This window comes from Ammodytes marinus (genome assembly GCF_949987685.1).
Source record: "Ammodytes marinus genome assembly, chromosome: 19".
In the NCBI taxonomy this organism is placed as follows: domain Eukaryota; kingdom Metazoa; phylum Chordata; class Actinopteri; order Uranoscopiformes; family Ammodytidae; genus Ammodytes; species Ammodytes marinus.
This window is the reverse complement of record NC_137223.1, coordinates 197,870-218,604: the sequence shown is the minus strand read 5'-3', so window position 1 is coordinate 218,604 and position 20,735 is coordinate 197,870.

Sequence of the window (20,735 nt, the reverse complement as noted above, 5' to 3'; positions counted from 1 at the left end):
ACTCTTGAAAACCATTTGGAAAAAAAGTTTGAGCAAAATTTTTCTTTTTGGTGCAAGATTATATTTTGAGAGGAAGATTTTTTTTAACAAAGGAAGAATTTTTTTTACGAATTTTTTTTTTTCTCAAGGATGAATTTTTTTGAGGTGACTGTTGTGGGGAACTTTTTTCTTTTCAATGGCATATGTGTTCTTAATATTTCAATACAAACACTATGTACAACTTGTTTGGCATCCTGAGTTCAGCTTGGCAATCTGTGAAAGACTCTTGAAAACCATTTGAAAAAAAAGTTTGGGCAAAATTTTTCTTTTTGGTGGAAGATTACATTTTGAGAGGAAGATTTTTTTTAACATAGGAAGAATTTTTTTACGAATTTTTTTTTTCTGAAGGAAGAATTTTTTTGAGATGAATGTTGTGGGGAACTTTTTTTTTTCAAAGGCAAATGAAAAATGCTTCCAAAAAGTTCTTAATATTTCAATACAAACACTATGTACAAGTGTACAAGTGTTTCAATTTCACTGAAAGCTGATGATAAAATTGACTTAAGATTTCAATGCAAATACTATATATAACTAGTTTAGCATGCTGAGTTCTGCTTGGCAAGCCATGAAAGACTCTTGAAAACCATTTGGAACAAAAGTTACAGCACATTTGAACAAAGTTGAAAATTAGCCTTATTTCAGTGAGAGCTGCAGAAAGAAGCAATAAAATTTCACTGAAAGCTGATGATAAAATTGACTTAATATTTCAATGCAAATACTATATATAACTAGTTTAGCATGCTGAGTTCTGCTTGGCAAGTCATGAAAGACTCTTGAAAACCATTTGGAACAAAAGTTACAGCACATTTGAACAAAGTTGAAAATTAGCCTTATTTCAGTGAGAGCTGCAGAAAGAAGCAATAAAATTTCACTGAAAGCTGATGATAAAATTGACTTAAGATTTCAATGCAAATACTATATATAACTAGTTTAGCATGCTGAGTTCTGCTTGGCAAGCCATGAAAGACTCTTGAAAACCATTTGGAACAAGAGTTACAGCACATTTGAAAAAAGTTGAAAATTAGCCTTATTTCAGTGAGAGCTGCAGAAAGAAGCAATAAAATTTCACTGAAAGCTGATGATAAAATTGACTTAATATTTCAATGCAAATACTATATATAACTAGTTTAGCATGCTGAGTTCTGCTTGGCAAGCCATGAAAGACTCTTGAAAACCATTTGGAACAAAAGTTACAGCACATTTGAACAAAGTTGAAAATTAGCCTTATTTCAGTGAGAGCTGCAGAAAGAAGCAATAAAATTTCACTGAAAGCTGATGATAAAATTGACTTAAGATTTCAATGCAAATACTATATATAACTAGTTTAGCATGCTGAGTTCTGCTTGGCAAGCCATGAAAGACTCTTTAAAACCATTTGGAACAAAAGTTACAGCACATTTGAACAAAATTGAAAATTACACTTATTTCAGTGAGAGCTGCAGAAAGAAGCAATAAAATTTCACTGAAAGCTGATGATAAAATTGACTTAATATTTCAATGCAAATACTATATATAACTAGTTTAGCATGCTGAGTTCTGCTTGGCAAGCTATGAAAGACTCTTGAAAACCATTTGGAACAAAAGTTACAGCACATTTGAACAAAGTTGAAAATTAGCCTTATTTCAGTGAGAGCTGCAGAAAGAAGCAATAAAATTTCACTGAAAGCTGATGATAAAATTGACTTAAGATTTCAATGCAAATACTATATATAACTAGTTTAGCATGCTGAGTTCTGCTTGGCAAGCCATGAAAGACTCTTGAAAACCATTTGGAACAAAAGTTACAGCACATTTGAACAAAGTTGAAAATTAGCCTTATTTCAGTGAGAGCTGCAGAAAGAAGCAATAAAATTTCACTGAAAGCTGATGATAAAATTGACTTAATATTTCAATACAAATACTATATATAACTAGTTTAGCATGCTGAGTTCTGCTTGGCAAGCCATGAAAGACTCTTGAAAACCATTTGGAACAAAAGTTACAGCACTTTTGAACAAAGTTGAAAATTAGCCTTATTTCAGTGAGAGCTGCAGAAAGAAGCAATAAAATTTCACTGAAAGCTGATGATAAAATTGACTTAAGATTTCAATGCAAATACTATATATAACTAGTTTAGCATGCTGAGTTCTGCTTGGCAAGCCATGAAAGACTCTTGAAAACCATTTGGAACAAAAGTTACAGCACATTTGAACAAAGTTGAAAATTAGCCTTATTTCAGTGAGAGCTGCAGAAAGAAGCAATAAAATTTCACTGAAAGCTGATGATAAAATTGACTTAAGATTTCAATGCAAATACTATATATAACTAGTTTAGCATGCTGAGTTCTGCTTGGCAAGCCATGAAAGACTCTTGAAAACCATTTGGAACAAAAGTTACAGCACATTTGAACAAAGTTGAAAATTAGCCTTATTTCAGTGAGAGCTGCAGAAAGAAGCAATAAAATTTCACTGAAAGCTGATGATAAAATTGACTTAATATTTCAATACAAATACTATATATAACTAGTTTAGCATGCTGAGTTCTGCTTGGCAAGCCATGAAAGACTCTTGAAAACCATTTGGAACAAAAGTTACAGCACTTTTGAACAAAGTTGAAAATTAGCCTTATTTCAGTGAGAGCTGCAGAAAGAAGCAATAAAATTTCACTGAAAGCTGATGATAAAATTGACTTAAGATTTCAATGCAAATACTATATATAACTAGTTTAGCATGCTGAGTTCTGCTTGGCAAGCCATGAAAGACTCTTGAAAACCATTTGGAACAAAAGTTACAGCACATTTGAACAAAGTTGAAAATTAGCCTTATTTCAGTGAGAGCTGCAGAAAGAAGCAATAAAATTTCACTGAAAGCTGATGATAAAATTGACTTAAGATTTCAATGCAAATACTATATATAACTAGTTTAGCATGCTGAGTTCTGCTTGGCAAGCCATGAAAGACTCTTGAAAACCATTTGGAACAAAAGTTACAGCACATTTGAACAAAGTTGAAAATTAGCCTTATTTCAGTGAGAGCTGCAGAAAGAAGCAATAAAATTTCACTGAAAGCTGATGATAAAATTGACTTAATATTTCAATGCAAATACTATATATAACTAGTTTAGCATGCTGAGTTCTGCTTGGCAAGTCATGAAAGACTCTTGAAAACCATTTGGAACAAAAGTTACAGCACATTTGAACAAAGTTGAAAATTAGCCTTATTTCAGTGAGAGCTGCAGAAAGAAGCAATAAAATTTCACTGAAAGCTGATGATAAAATTGACTTAATATTTCAATGCAAATACTATATATAACTAGTTTAGCATGCTGAGTTCTGCTTGGCAAGCCATGAAAGACTCTTGAAAACCATTTGGAACAAGAGTTACAGCACATTTGAAAAAAGTTGAAAATTAGCCTTATTTCAGTGAGAGCTGCAGAAAGAAGCAATAAAATTTTACTGAAAGCTGATGATAAAATTGACTTAATATTTCAATGCAAATACTATATATAACTAGTTTAGCATGCTGAGTTCTGCTTGGCAAGCCATGAAAGACTCTTGAAAACCATTTGGAACAAAAGTTACAGCACATTTGAACAAAGTTGAAAATTAGCCTTATTTCAGTGAGAGCTGCAGAAAGAAGCAATAAAATTTCACTGAAAGCTGATGATAAAATTGACTTAAGATTTCAATGCAAATACTATATATAACTAGTTTAGCATGCTGAGTTCTGCTTGGCAAGCCATGAAAGACTCTTTAAAACCATTTGGAACAAAAGTTACAGCACATTTGAACAAAGTTGAAAATTAGACTTATTTCAGTGAGAGCTGCAGAAAGAAGCAATAAAATTTCACTGAAAGCTGATGATAAAATTGACTTAATATTTCAATGCAAATACTATATATAACTAGTTTAGCATGCTGAGTTCTGCTTGGCAAGCTATGAAAGACTCTTGAAAACCATTTGGAACAAAAGTTAAAGCACATTTGAACAAAGTTGAAAATTAGCCTTATTTCAGTGAGAGCTGCAGAAAGAAGCAATAAAATTTCACTGAAAGCTGATGATAAAATTGACTTAAGATTTCAATGCAAATACTATATATAACTAGTTTAGCATGCTGAGTTCTGCTTGGCAAGCCATGAAAGACTCTTGAAAACCATTTGGAACAAAAGTTACAGCACATTTGAACAAAGTTGAAAATTAGCCTTATTTCAGTGAGAGCTGCAGAAAGAAGCAATAAAATTTCACTGAAAGCTGATGATAAAATTGACTTAATATTTCAATACAAATACTATATATAACTAGTTTAGCATGCTGAGTTCTGCTTGGCAAGCCATGAAAGACTCTTGAAAACCATTTGGAACAAAAGTTACAGCACTTTTGAACAAAGTTGAAAATTAGCCTTATTTCAGTGAGAGCTGCAGAAAGAAGCAATAAAATTTCACTGAAAGCTGATGATAAAATTGACTTAAGATTTCAATGCAAATACTATATATAACTAGTTTAGCATGCTGAGTTCTGCTTGGCAAGCCATGAAAGACTCTTGAAAACCATTTGGAACAAAAGTTACAGCACATTTGAACAAAGTTGAAAATTAGCCTTATTTCAGTGAGAGCTGCAGAAAGAAGCAATAAAATTTCACTGAAAGCTGATGATAAAATTGACTTAAGATTTCAATGCAAATACTATATATAACTAGTTTAGCATGCTGAGTTCTGCTTGGCAAGCCATGAAAGACTCTTGAAAACCATTTGGAACAAAAGTTACAGCACATTTGAACAAAGTTGAAAATTAGCCTTATTTCAGTGAGAGCTGCAGAAAGAAGCAATAAAATTTCACTGAAAGCTGATGATAAAATTGACTTAATATTTCAATACAAATACTATATATAACTAGTTTAGCATGCTGAGTTCTGCTTGGCAAGCCATGAAAGACTCTTGAAAACCATTTGGAACAAAAGTTACAGCACATTTGAACAAAGTTGAAAATTAGCCTTATTTCAGTGAGAGCTGCAGAAAGAAGCAATAAAATTTCACTGAAAGCTGATGATAAAATTGACTTAAGATTTCAATGCAAATACTATATATAACTAGTTTAGCATGCTGAGTTCTGCTTGGCAAGCCATGAAAGACTCTTGAAAACCATTTGGAACAAAAGTTACAGCACATTTGAACAAAGTTGAAAATTAGCCTTATTTCAGTGAGAGCTGCAGAAAGAAGCAATAAAATTTCACTGAAAGCTGATGATAAAATTGACTTAAGATTTCAATGCAAATACTATATATAACTAGTTTAGCATGCTGAGTTCTGCTTGGCAAGCCATGAAAGACTCTTGAAAACCATTTGGAACAAAAGTTACAGCACATTTGAACAAAGTTGAAAATTAGCCTTATTTCAGTGAGAGCTGCAGAAAGAAGCAATAAAATTTCACTGAGAGCTGATGATAAAATTGACTTAATATTTCAATGCAAATACTATATATAACTAGTTTAGCATGCTGAGTTCTGTTTGGCAAGCCATGAAAGACTCTTGAAAACCATTTGGAACAAAAGTTACAGCACATTTGAACAAAGTTGAAAATTAGCCTTATTTCAGTGAGAGCTGCAGAAAGAAGCAATAAAATTTCACTGAAAGCTGAAAAAAAGTTTGAGCAAAATTTTTCTTTTTGGTGGAAGATTATATTTTGAGAGGAAGATTTCTTTTATCACAGGAAGATTTTTTTTATCGACATTGGTTTTTTTTGGAGGAAGAATTTTTTTTCGGTTGACAGTGGGAATTCTTTTTTTGAAGGCAAATGAAAACTGCTTCTGAAATCTGCTTTATATTTCAATGCAAATAATTGAAAGTACAACTTGTTTGGAATCCTGAGTTCAGCTTGGCAAGCTGTGAAATACTCTTGAAAACCATTTGGAAAAAAAGTTTGAGCAAAATTTTTCTTTTTGGTGGAAGACTATATTTTGAGACGAAGATTTTTTTTAACATAGGAAGAATTTTTTTTACGAATTTTTTTTTTTCTGAAGGAAGAATTTTTTTGAGGTGACTGTTGTGGGGAACTTTTTTTTCAATGGCATATGAAAACTGCTATCGAAACGTTCTTCTTATTGCAATGTTTGGCATCCTGAGTTCAGCTTGGCAAGCTGTGAAACACTCTTGAAAACCATTTGGAAAAAAAGTTTGGGCAAAATTTTCCTTTTTGGTGGAAGATTATATTTTGAGAGGAACATTTTTTTTAACATAGGAAGAATTTTTTTACGATTTTTTTTTTCTGAAGGAAGAACTTTTTTGAGGTGACTGTTGTGAACTTTTTTTTTTTTCAATGGCATATGAAAACTGCTACCGAAATGTTCTTCTTATTGCAATGTTTGGCATCCTGAGTTCAGCTTGGCAAGCTGTGAAACACTCTTGAAAACCATTTGGAAAAAAAGTTTGGGCAAAATTTTCCTTTTTGGTGGAAGATTATATTTTGAGAGGAACATTTTTTTTAACATAGGAAGAATTTTTTTACGAATTTTTTTTTTCTGAAAGAAGAATTTTTTTGAGGTGACTGTTGTGGGGAACTTTTTTTTTTCAATGGCATATGAAAACTGCTACCGAAACGTTCTTCTTATTGCAATGTTTGGAATCCTGAGTTCAGCTTGGCAAGCTGTGAAATACTCTTGAAAACCATTTGGAAAAAAAGTTTGAGCAAAATTTTTCTTTTTGGTGGAAGACTATATTTTGAGACGAAGATTTTTTTTAACATAGGAAGAATTTTTTTTACGAATTTTTTTTTTTCTGAAGGAAGAATTTTTTTGAGGTGACTGTTGTGGGGAACTTTTTTTTTTCAATGGCATATGAAAACTGCTATCGAAACGTTCTTCTTATTGCAATGTTTGGCATCCTGAGTTCAGCTTGGCAAGCTGTGAAACACTCTTGAAAACCATTTGGAAAAAAAGTTTGGGCAAAATTTTCCTTTTTGGTGGAAGATTATATTTTGAGATGAAGATTTTTTTTAACATAGGAAGAATTTTTTTACGATTTTTTTTTTCTGAAGGAAGAACTTTTTTGAGGTGACTGTTGTGAACTTTTTTTTTTTTCAATGGCATATGAAAACTGCTACCGAAATGTTCTTCTTATTGCAATGTTTGGCATCCTGAGTTCAGCTTGGCAAGCTGTGAAACACTCTTGAAAACCATTTGGAAAAAAAGTTTGGGCAAAATTTTCCTTTTTGGTGGAAGATTATATTTTGAGAGGAACATTTTTTTTAACATAGGAAGAATTTTTTTACGAATTTTTTTTTTCTGAAAGAAGAATTTTTTTGAGGTGACTGTTGTGGGGAACTTTTTTTTTTCAATGGCATATGAAAACTGCTACCGAAACGTTCTTCTTATTGCAATGTTTGGAATCCTGAGTTCAGCTTGGCAAGCTGTGAAATACTCTTGAAAACCATTTGGAAAAAAAGTTTGAGCAAAATTTTTCTTTTTGGTGGAAGACTATATTTTGAGACGAAGATTTTTTTTAACATAGGAAGAATTTTTTTTACGAATTTTTTTTTTTCTGAAGGAAGAATTTTTTTGAGGTGACTGTTGTGGGGAACTTTTTTTTTTCAATGGCATATGAAAACTGCTATCGAAACGTTCTTCTTATTGCAATGTTTGGCATCCTGAGTTCAGCTTGGCAAGCTGTGAAACACTCTTGAAAACCATTTGGAAAAAAAGTTTGGGCAAAATTTTCCTTTTTGGTGGAAGATTATATTTTGAGATGAAGATTTTTTTTAACTTAGGAAGAATTTTTTTATGAATTTTTTTTTTCTGAAGGAAGAATTTTTTTGAGGTGACTGTTGTGGGGAACTTTTTTTTTCAATGGCATATGAAAACTGCTATCGAAACGTTCTTCTTATTGCAATGTTTGGAATCCTGAGTTCAGCTTGGTAAGCTGTGAAATACTCTTGAAAACCATTTGGAAAAAAATTTTTAGCAACATTTTTCTTTTTGGTGGAAGATTATATTTTGAGAGGAAGATTTTTTTTAACATAGGAAGAATTTTTTTACGGATTTTTTTTTTTCTGAACGAAGAATTTTTTTGAGGTGACTGTTGTGGGTAACTTTTTTCTTTTCAATGGCATATGTTTTCTTAATATTTCAATACAAACACTATGTACAACTTGTTTGGCATCCTGAGTTCAGCTTGGCAATCTGTGAAAGACTTGAAAACCATTTGGAAAAAAAGTTTGGGCAAAATTTTTCTTTTTGGTGGAAGATTACATTTTGAGAGGAAGATTTTTTTTAACATAGGAAGAATTTTTTTACGATTTTTTTTTTCTGAAGGAAGAATTTTTTTGAGATGAATGTTGTGGGGAACTTTTTTTTTTCAATGGCATATTTGTTCTTAATATTTCAATACAAACACTATGTACAACTTGTTTGGCATCCAGAGTTCAGCTTGGCAAGCTGTGAAAGACTCTTGAAAACCATTTGGAAAAAAAGTTAGAGGAAATTTTTCTTTTTGGTGGAATACTATATTTTGAGAGGAACATTTTTTTAACATAGGAAGAATTTTTTTACGATTTTTTTTTTCTGAAGGAAGAATTTTTTTGATGTGACTGTTGTAGGGAACTTTTTTTTTTTTCAAAGGCAAACGAAGACTGCTTCCAAAATGTTCTTAATATTTCAATACAAACACTATGTACAACTTGTTTGGCATCCTGAGTTCAGCTTGGAAAGCTGTGAAAGACTCTTGAAAACCATTTGGAAAAAAAGTTTGAGCAAAATTTTTCTTTTTGGTGGAAGATTATATTTTGAGGAAGATTTTTTTTAACAAAGGAAGAATTTTTTTTTAGAATTTTTTTTTTTCTCAAGGATGAATTTTTTTGAGGTGACTGTTGTGGGGAACTTTTTTCTTTTCAATGGCATATGTGTTCTTAATATTTCAATACAAACACTATGTACAACTTCTTTGGCATCCTGAGTTCAGCTTGGCAATCTGTGAAAGACTCTTGAAAACCATTTGAAAAAAAAGTTTGGGCAAAATTTTTCTTTTTGGTGGAAGATAACATTTTGAGAGGAAGATTTTTTTTAACATAGGAAGAATTTTTTTACGAATTTTTTTTTTCTGAAGGAAGAATTTTTTTGAGATGAATGTTGTGGGGAACCTTTTTTTTTCAAAGGCAAATGAAAAATGCTTCCAAAAAGTTCTTAATATTTCAATACAAACACTATGTACAAGTGTACAAGTGTTTCAATTTCACTGAAAGCTGATGATAAAATTGACTTAAAATTTCAATGCAAATACTATATATAACTAGTTTAGCATGCTGAGTTCTGCTTGGCAAGCCATGAAAGACTCTTGAAAACCATTTGGAACAAAAGTTACAGCACATTTGAACAAAGTTGAAAATTAGCCTTATTTCAGTGAGAGCTGCAGAAAGAAGCAATAAAATTTCACTGAAAGCTGATGATAAAATTGACTTAATATTTCAATGCAAATACTATATATAACTAGTTTAGCATGCTGAGTTCTGCTTGGCAAGTCATGAAAGACTCTTGAAAACCATTTGGAACAAAAGTTACAGCACATTTGAACAAAGTTGAAAATTAGCCTTATTTCAGTGAGAGCTGCAGAAAGAAGCAATAAAATTTCACTGAAAGCTGATGATAAAATTGACTTAAGATTTCAATGCAAATACTATATATAACTAGTTTAGCATGCTGAGTTCTGCTTGGCACAAGCCATGAAAGACTCTTGAAAACCATTTGGAACAAGAGTTACAGCACATTTGAACAAAGTTGAAAATTAGCCTTATTTCAGTGAGAGCTGCAGAAAGAAGCAATAAAATTTCACTGAAAGCTGATGATAAAATTGACTTAATATTTCAATGCAAATACTATATATAACTAGTTTAGCATGCTGAGTTCTGCTTGGCAAGTCATGAAAGACTCTTGAAAACCATTTGGAACAAAAGTTACAGCACATTTGAACAAAGTTGAAAATTAGCCTTATTTCAGTGAGAGCTGCAGAAAGAAGCAATAAAATTTCACTGAAAGCTGATGATAAAATTGACTTAAGATTTCAATGCAAATACTATATATAACTAGTTTAGCATGCTGAGTTCTGCTTGGCAAGCCATGAAAGACTCTTGAAAACCATTTGGAACAAGAGTTACAGCACATTTGAACAAAGTTGAAAATTAGCCTTATTTCAGTGAGAGCTGCAGAAAGAAGCAATAAAATTTCACTGAAAGCTGATGATAAAATTGACTTAATATTTCAATGCAAATACTATATATAACTAGTTTAGCATGCTGAGTTCTGCTTGGCAAGCCATGAAAGACTCTTGAAAACCATTTGGAACAAAAGTTACAGCACATTTGAACAAAGTTGAAAATTAGCCTTATTTCAGTGAGAGCTGCAGAAAGAAGCAATAAAATTTCACTGAAAGCTGATGATAAAATTGACTTAAGATTTCAATGCAAATACTATATATAACTAGTTTAGCATGCTGAGTTCTGCTTGGCAAGCCATGAAAGACTCTTGAAAACCATTTGGAACAAAAGTTACAGCACATTTGAACAAAGTTGAAAATTAGCCTTATTTCAGTGAGAGCTGCAGAAAGAAGCAATAAAATTTCACTGAAAGCTGATGATAAAATTGACTTAATATTTCAATGCAAATACTATATATAACTAGTTTAGCATGCTGAGTTCTGCTTGGCAAGCCATGAAAGACTCTTGAAAACCATTTGGAACAAAAGTTACAGCACATTTGAACAAAGTTGAAAATTAGGCTTATTTCAGTGAGAGCTGCAGAAAGAAGCAATAAAATTTCACTGAAAGCTGAAAAAAAGTTTGAGCAAAATTTTTCTTTTTGGTGGAAGATTATATTTTGAGAGGAAGATTTCTTTTATCACAGGAAGATTTTTTTTATCGACATTGGTTTTTTTTGGAGGAAGAATTTTTTTTCGGTTGACAGTGGGAATTCTTTTTTTGAAGGCAAATGAAAACTGCTTCTGAAATCTGCTTTATATTTCAATGCAAATAATTGAAAGTACAACTTGTTTGGAATCCTGAGTTCAGCTTGGCAAGCTGTGAAATACTCTTGAAAACCATTTGGAAAAAAAGTTTGAGCAAAATTTTTCTTTTTGGTGGAAGACTATATTTTGAGACGAAGATTTTTTTTAACATAGGAAGAATTTTTTTTACAAATTTTTATTTTTCTGAAGGAAGAATTTTTTTGAGGTGACTGTTGTGGGGAACTTTTTTTTTCAATGGCATATGAAAACTGCTATCGAAACGTTCTTCTTATTGCAATGTTTGGCATCCTGAGTTCAGCTTGGCAAGCTGTGAAACACTCTTGAAAACCATTTGGAAAAAAAGTTTGGGCAAAATTTTCCTTTTTGGTGGAAGATTATATTTTGAGAGGAACATTTTTTTTAACATAGGAAGAATTTTTTTACGAATTATTTTTTTCTGAAAGAAGAATTTTTTTGAGGTGACTGTTGTGGGGAACTTTTTTTTTTCAATGGCATATGAAAACTGCTATCGAAACGTTCTTCTTATTGCAATGTTTGGCATCCTGAGTTCAGCTTGGCAAGCTGTGAAACACTCTTGAAAACCATTTGGAAAAAAAGTTTGGGCAAAATTTTCCTTTTTGGTGGAAGATTATATTTTGAGAGGAACATTTTTTTTAACATAGGAAGAATTTTTTTACGATTTTTTTTTTCTGAAGGAAGAATTTTTTTGAGGTGACTGTCGTGGTGAACTTTTTTTTTTTTCAATGGCATATGAAAACTGCTACCGAAATGTTCTTCTTATTGCAATGTTTGGCATCCTGAGTTCAGCTTGGCAAGCTGTGAAACACTCTTGAAAACCATTTGGAAAAAAAGTTTGGGCAAAATTTTCCTTTTTGGTGGAAGATTATATTTTGAGATGAAGATTTTTTTTAACATAGGAAGAATTTTTTTACGAATTTTTTTTTTCTGAAGGAAGAATTTTTTTGAGGTGACTGTTGTGGGGAACTTTTTTTTTCAATGGCATATGAAAACTGCTATCGAAAAGTTCTTCTTATTGCAATGTTTGGAATCCTGAGTTCAGCTTGGCAAGCTGTGAAATACTCTTGAAAACCATTTGGAAAAAAAGTTTTAGCAACGTTTTTCTTTTTGGTGGAAGATTATATTTTGAGAGGAAGATTTTTTTTAACATAGGAAGAATTTTTTTGAGGTGACTGTTGTGGGGAACTTTTTTTTTTCAATGGCATATGAAAACTGCTACCGAAATGTTCTTTTTTTGCAATGTTTGGCATCCTGAGTTCAGCTTGGCAAGCTGTGAAAGACTCTAGAAAACCATTTGGAAAAAAAATTTGAGCAAAATTTTTCTTTTTGGTGGAAGATTATATTTTGAGATGAAGATTTTTTTTAACATAGGAAGAATTTTTTTACGAATTTTTTTTTTTCTGAAGGAAGAATTTTTTTGAGGTGACTGTTGTGGGGAACTTTTTTCTTTTCAATGGCATCTGTTTTCTTAATATTTCAATACAAACACTATGTACAACTTGTTTGGCATCCTGAGTTCAGCTTGGCAATCTGTGAAAGACTTGAAAACCATTTGGAAAAAAAGTTTGGGCAAAATTTTTCTTTTTGGTGGAAGATTACATTTTGAGAGGAAGATTTTTTTTAACATAGGAAGAAATTTTTTACGATTTTTTTTTTCTGAAGGAAGAATTTTTTTTAAGTAACTGTTGTTGGGAACTTTTTTTTTTCAATGGCATATTTGTTCTTAATATTTCAATACAAACACTATGTACAACTTGTTTGGCATCCAGAGTTCAGCTTGGCAAGCTGTGAAACACTCTTGAAAACCATTTGGAAAAAAAGTTTGGGCAAAATTTTCCTTTTTGGTGGAAGATTATATTTTGAGAGGAACATTTTTTTTAACATAGGAAGAATTTTTTTACGATTTTTTTTTTCTGAAGGAAGAATTTTTTTGAGGTGACTGTCGTGGTGAACTTTTTTTTTTTTCAATGGCATATGAAAACTGCTACCGAAATGTTCTTCTTATTGCAATGTTTGGCATCCTGAGTTCAGCTTGGCAAGCTGTGAAACACTCTTGAAAACCATTTGGAAAAAAAGTTTGGGCAAAATTTTCCTTTTTGGTGGAAGATTATATTTTGAGATGAAGATTTTTTTTAACATAGGAAGAATTTTTTTACGAATTTTTTTTTTCTGAAGGAAGAATTTTTTTGAGGTGACTGTTGTGGGGAACTTTTTTTTTCAATGGCATATGAAAACTGCTATCGAAAAGTTCTTCTTATTGCAATGTTTGGAATCCTGAGTTCAGCTTGGCAAGCTGTGAAATACTCTTGAAAACCATTTGGAAAAAAAGTTTTAGCAACGTTTTTCTTTTTGGTGGAAGATTATATTTTGAGAGGAAGATTTTTTTTAACATAGGAAGAATTTTTTTGAGGTGACTGTTGTGGGGAACTTTTTTTTTTCAATGGCATATGAAAACTGCTACCGAAATGTTCTTTTTTTGCAATGTTTGGCATCCTGAGTTCAGCTTGGCAAGCTGTGAAAGACTCTAGAAAACCATTTGGAAAAAAAATTTGAGCAAAATTTTTCTTTTTGGTGGAAGATTATATTTTGAGATGAAGATTTTTTTTAACATAGGAAGAATTTTTTTACGAATTTTTTTTTTTCTGAAGGAAGAATTTTTTTGAGGTGACTGTTGTGGGGAACTTTTTTCTTTTCAATGGCATCTGTTTTCTTAATATTTCAATACAAACACTATGTACAACTTGTTTGGCATCCTGAGTTCAGCTTGGCAATCTGTGAAAGACTTGAAAACCATTTGGAAAAAAAGTTTGGGCAAAATTTTTCTTTTTGGTGGAAGATTACATTTTGAGAGGAAGATTTTTTTTAACATAGGAAGAAATTTTTTACGATTTTTTTTTTCTGAAGGAAGAATTTTTTTTAAGTAACTGTTGTTGGGAACTTTTTTTTTTCAATGGCATATTTGTTCTTAATATTTCAATACAAACACTATGTACAACTTGTTTGGCATCCAGAGTTCAGCTTGGCAAGCTGTGAAAGACTCTTGAAAACCATTTGGAAAAAAAGTTAGAGGAAATTTTTCTTTTTGGTGGAATACTATATTTTGAGAGGAACATTTTTTTAACATAGGAAGAATTTTTTTACGATTTTTTTTTTCTGAAGGAAGAATGTTTTTGATGTGACTGTTGTAGGGAACTTTTTTTTTTTCAAAGGTAAATGAAAACTGCTTCCAAAATGTTCTTAATATTTCAATACAAACACTATGTACAACTTGTTTGGCATCCTGAGTTCAGCTTGGAAAGCTGTGAAAGACTCTTGAAAACCATTTGGAAAAAAAGTTTGAGCAAAATTTTTTCTTTTTGGTGGAAGATTATATTTTGAGAGGAAGATTTTTTTTAACAAAGGAAGAATTTTTTTTACGAATTTTTTTTTTTCTCAAGGATGAATTTTTTTGAGGTGACTGTTGTGGGGAACTTTTTTCTTTTCAATGGCATATGTGTTCTTAATATTTCAATACAAACACTATGTACAACTTGTTTGGCATCCTGAGTTCAGCTTGGCAATCTGTGAAAGACTCTTGAAAACCATTTGGAAAATAAGTTTGGGCAAAATTTTTCTTTTTGGTGGAAGATTACATTTTGAGAGGAAGATTTTTTTTAACATAGGAAGAATTTTTTTACGAATTTTTTTTTTCTGAAGGATGAATTTTTTTGAGATGAATGTTGTGGGGAACTTTTTTTTTCAAAGGCAAATGAAAACTGCTTCCAAAAAGTTCTTAATATTTCAATACAAACACTATGTACAAGTGTACAAGTGTTTCAATTTCACTGAAAGCTGATGATAAAATTGACTTAAGATTTCAATGCAAATACTATATATAACTAGTTTAGCATGCTGAGTTCTGCTTGGCAAGCCATGAAAGACTCTTGAAAACCATTTGGAACAAGAGTTACAGCACATTTGAACAAAGTTGAAAATTAGCCTTATTTCAGTGAGAGCTGCAGAAAGAAGCAATAAAATTTCACTGAAAGCTGATGATAAAATTGACTTAATATTTCAATGCAAATACTATATATAACTAGTTTAGCATGCTGAGTTCTGCTTGGCAAGCCATGAAAGACTCTTGAAAACCATTTGGAACAAAAGTTACAGCACATTTGAACAAAGTTGAAAATTAGCCTTATTTCAGTGAGAGCTGCAGAAAGAAGCAATAAAATTTCACTGAAAGCTGATGATAAAATTGACTTAAGATTTCAATGCAAATACTATATATAACTAGTTTAGCATGCTGAGTTCTGCTTGGCAAGCCATGAAAGACTCTTGAAAACCATTTGGAACAAGAGTTACAGCACATTTGAACAAAGTTGAAAATTAGCCTTATTTCAGTGAGAGCTGCAGAAAGAAGCAATAAAATTTCACTGAAAGCTGATGATAAAATTGACTTAATATTTCAATGCAAATACTATATATAACTAGTTTAGCATGCTGAGTTCTGCTTGGCAAGCCATGAAAGACTCTTGAAAACCATTTGGAACAAGAGTTACAGCACATCTGAACAAAGTTGAAAATTAGCCTTATTTCAGTGAGAGCTGCAGAAAGAAGCAATACAATTTCACTGAAAGCTGATGATAAAATTGACTTAATATTTCAATGCAAATACTATATATAACTAGTTTAGCATGCTGAGTTCTGCTTGGCAAGCCATGAAAGACTCTTGAAAATCATTTGGAACAAAAGTTACAGCACATTTGAACAAAGTTGAAAATTAGCCTTATTTCATTGAGAGCTGCAGAAAGAAGCAATAAAATTTCACTGAAAGCTGATGATAAAATTGACTTAATATTTCAATGCAAATACTATATATAATTAGTTTAGCATGCTGAGTTCTGCTTGGCAAGCCATGAAAGACTCTTGAAAACCATTTGGAACAAAAGTTACAGCACATTTGAACAAAGTTGAAAATTAGCCTTATTTCAGTGAGAGCTGCAGAAAGAAGCAATAAAATTTCACTGAAAGCTGATGATAAAATTGACTTAAGATTTCAATGCAAATACTATATATAACTAGTTTAGCATGCTGAGTTCTGCTTGGCAAGCCATGAAAGACTCTTGAAAACCATTTGGAACAAAAGTTACAGCACATTTGAACAAAGTTGAAAATTAGCCTTATTTCAGTGAGAGCTGCAGAAAGAAGCAATAAAATTTCACTGAAAGCTGATGATAAAATTGACTTAAGATTTCAATGCAAATACTATATATAACTAGTTTCGCATGCTGAGTTCTGCTTGGCAAGCCATGAAAGACTCTTGAAAACCATTTGGAACAAAAGTTAAAGCACATTTGAACAAAGTTGAAAATTAGCCTTATTTCAGTGAGAGCTGCAGAAAGAAGCAATAAAATTTCACTGAAAGCTGATGATAAAATTGACTTAAGATTTCAATGCAAATACTATATATAACTAGTTTAGCATGCTGAGTTCTGCTTGGCAAGCCATGAAAGACTCTTGAAAACCATTTGGAACAAAAGTTACAGCACATTTGAACAAAGTTGAAAATTAGCCTTATTTCAGTGAGAGCTGCAGAAAGAAGCAATAAAATTTCACTGAAAGCTGATGATAAAATTGACTTAAGATTTCAATGCAAATACTATATATAACTAGTTTAGCATGCTGAGTTCTGCTTGGCAAGCCATGAAAGACTCTTGAAAACCATTTGGAACAAAAGTTACAGCACATTTGAACAAAGTTGAAAATTAGCCTTATTTCAGTGAGAGCTGCAGAAAGAAGCAATAAAATTTCACTGAAAGCTGAAAAAAAGTTTGAGCAAAATCTTTCTTTTTGGTGGAAGATTTTATTTTGAGAGGAAGATTTCTTTTATCACAGGAAGATTTTTTTTATCGACATTGGTTTTTTTTGGAGGAAGAATTTTTTTTCGGTTGACAGTGGGAATTCTTTTTTTGAAGGCAAATGAAAACTGCTTCTGAAATCTGCTTTATATTTCAATGCAAATAATTGAAAGTACAACTTGTTTGGAATCCTGAGTTCAGCTTGGCAAGCTGTGAAATACTCTTGAAAACCATTTGGAAAAAAAGTTTGAGCAAAATTTTTCTTTTTGGTGGAAGACTATATTTTGAGACGAAGATTTTTTTTAACATAGGAAGAATTTTTTTTACGAATTTTCTTTTTTTTCTGAAGGAAGAATTTTTTTGAGGTGACTGTTGTGGGGAACTTTTTTTTTTCAATGGCATATGAAAACTGCTATTGAAAAGTTCTTCTTATTGCAATGTTTGGCATCCTGAGTTCAGCTTGGCAAGCTGTGAAACACTCTTGAAAACCATTTGGAAAAAAAGTTTGGGCAAAATTTTCCTTTTTGGTGGAAGATTATATTTTGAGAGGAACATTTTTTTTAACATAGGAAGAATTTTTTTACGATTTTTTTTTTCTGAAGGAAGAATTTTTTTGAGGTGACTGTTTTGAACTTTTTTTTTTTTCAATGGCATATGAAAACTGCTACCGAAATGTTCTTCTTATTGCAATGTTTGGCATCCTGAGTTCAGCTTGGCAAGCTGTGAAACACTCTTAAAAACCATTTGGAAAAAAAGTTTGGGCAAAATTTACTTTTTTGGTGGAAGATTATATTTTGAGAGGAAGATTTTTTTTAACATAGGAATTTTTTTATGAATTTTTTTTTTCTGAAAGAAGAATTTTTTTGAGGTGACTGTTGTGGGGAACTTTTTTTTTTCAATGGCATATGAAAACTGCTACCGAAATGTTCTTCTTATTGCAATGTTTGGAATCCTGAGTTCAGCTTGGCAAGCTGTGAAATACTCTTGAAAACCATTTGGAAAAAAAGTTTGAGCAAAATTTTTCTTTTTGGTGGAAGACTATATTTTGAGACGAAGATTTTTTTTAACATAGGAAGAATTTTTTTTACGAATTTTTTTTTTCTGAAGGAAGAATTTTTTTGAGGTGACTTTTGTGGGGAACTTTTTTTTTTCAATGGCATATGAAAACTGCTATCGAAACGTTCTTCTTATTGCAATGTTTGGCATCCTGAGTTCAGCTTGGCAAGCTGTGAAACACTCTTGAAAACCATTTGGAAAAAAAGTTTGGGCAAAATTTTCCTTTTTGGTGGAAGATTATATTTTGAGAGGAACATTTTTTTTAACATAGGAAGAATTTTTTTACGATTTTTTTTTTCTGAAGGAAGAATTTTTTTGAGGTGACTGTTGTGAACTTTTTTTTTTTTCAATGGCATATGAAAACTGCTACCGAAATGTTCTTCTTATTGCAATGTTTGGCATCCTGAGTTCAGCTTGGCAAGCTGTGAAACACTCTTGAAAACCATTTGGAAAAAAAGTTTGGGCAAAATTTTCCTTTTTGGTGGAAGATTATATTTTGAGAGGAAGATTTTTTTTAACATAGGAAGAATTTTTTTACGAATTTTTTTTTTCTGAAAGAAGAATTTTTTTGAGGTGACTGTTGTGGGGAACTTTTTTTTTTCAATGGCATATGAAAACTGCTACCGAAATGTTCTTCTTATTGCAATGTTTGGAATCCTGAGTTCAGCTTGGCAAGCTGTGAAATACTCTTGAAAACCATTTGGAAAAAAAGTTTGAGCAAAATTTTTCTTTTTGGTGGAAGACTATATTTTGAGACGAAGATTTTTTTTAACATAGGAAGAATTTTTTTTACGAATTTTTTTTTTTCTGAAGGAAGAATTTTTTTGAGGTGACTTGTGGGGAACTTTTTTTTTTCAATGGCATATGAAAACTGCTATCGAAACGTTCTTCTTATTGCAATGTTTGGCATCCTGAGTTCAGCTTGGCAAGCTGTGAAACACTGTTGAAAACCATTTGGAAAAAAAGTTTGGGCAAAATTTTCCTTTTTGGTGGAAGATTATATTTTGAGAGGAACATTTTTTTTAACATAGGAAGAATTTTTTTACGATTTTTTTTTCTGAAGGAAGAATTTTTTTGAGGTGACTGTTGTGGTGAACTTTTTTTTTTTTCAATGGCATATGAAAACTGCTACCGAAATGTTCTTCTTATTGCAATGTTTGGCATCCTGAGTTCAGCTTGGCAAGCTGTGAAACACTCTTGAAAACCATTTGGAAAAAAAGTTTGGGCAAAATTTTCCTTTTTGGTGGAAGATTATATTTTGAGAGGAACATTTTTTTTAACATAGGAAGAATTTTTTTACGATTTTTTTTTTCTGAAGGAAGAATTTTTTTGAGGTGACTGTTGAATTTTTTTTTTTTTCAATGGCATATGTTTTCTTAATATTTCAATACAAACACTATGTACAACTTGTTTGGCATCCAGAGTTCTGCTTGGCAAGCCATGAAAGACTCTTGAAAACCATTTGGAACAAAAGTTACAGCACATTTGAACAAAGTTGAAAATTAGCCTTATTTCAGTGAGAGCTGCAGAAAGAAGCAATAAAATTTCACTGAAAGCTGAAAAAAAGTTTGAGCAAAATCTTTCTTTTTGGTGGAAGATTTTATTTTGAGAGGAAGATTTCTTTTATCACAGGAAGATTTTTTTTATCGACATTGGTTTTTTTTGGAGGAAGAATTTTTTTTCGGTTGACAGTGGGAATTCTTTTTTTGAAGGCAAATGAAAACTGCTTCTGAAATCTGCTTTATATTTCAATGCAAATAATTGAAAGTACAACTTGTTTGGAATCCTGAGTTCAGCTTGGCAAGCTGTGAAATACTCTTGAAAACCATTTGGAAAAAAAGTTTGAGCAAAATTTTTCTTTTTGGTGGAAGACTATATTTTGAGACGAAGATTTTTTTTAACATAGGAAGAATTTTTTTTACGAATTTTCTTTTTTTTCTGAAGGAAGAATTTTTTTGAGGTGACTGTTGTGGGGAACTTTTTTTTTTCAATGGCATATGAAAACTGCTATCGAAAAGTTCTTCTTATTGCAATGTTTGGCATCCTGAGTTCAGCTTGGCAAGCTGTGAAACACTCTTGAAAACCATTTGGAAAAAAAGTTTGGGCAAAATTTTCCTTTTTGGTGGAAGATTATATTTTGAGAGGAACATTTTTTTTAACATAGGAAGAATTTTTTTACGATTTTTTTTTTCTGAAGGAAGAATTTTTTTGAGGTGACTGTTTTGAACTTTTTTTTTTTTCAATGGCATATGAAAACTGCTACCGAAATGTTCTTCTTATTGCAATGTTTGGCATCCTGAATTCAGCTTGGCAAGCTGTGAAACACTCTTAAAAACCATTTGGAAAAAAAGTTTGGGCAAAATTTACTTTTTTGGTGGAAGATTATATTTTGAGAGGAAGATTTTTTTTAACATAGGAATTTTTTTATGAATTTTTTTTTTCTGAAAGAAGAATTTTTTTGAGGTGACTGTTGTGGGGAACTTTTTTTTTTCAATGGCATATGAAAACTGCTACCGAAATGTTCTTCTTATTGCAATGTTTGGAATCCTGAGTTCAGCTTGGCAAGCTGTGAAATACTCTTGAAAACCATTTGGAAAAAAAGTTTGAGCAAAATTTTGCTTTTTGGTGGAAGACTATATTTTGAGACGAAGATTTTTTTTAACATAGGAAGAATTTTTTTTACGAATTTTTTTTTTTCTGAAGGAAGAATTTTTTTGAGGTGACTTTTGTGGGGAACTTTTTTTTTTCAATGGCATATGAAAACTGCTATCGAAACGTTCTTCTTATTGCAATGTTTGGCATC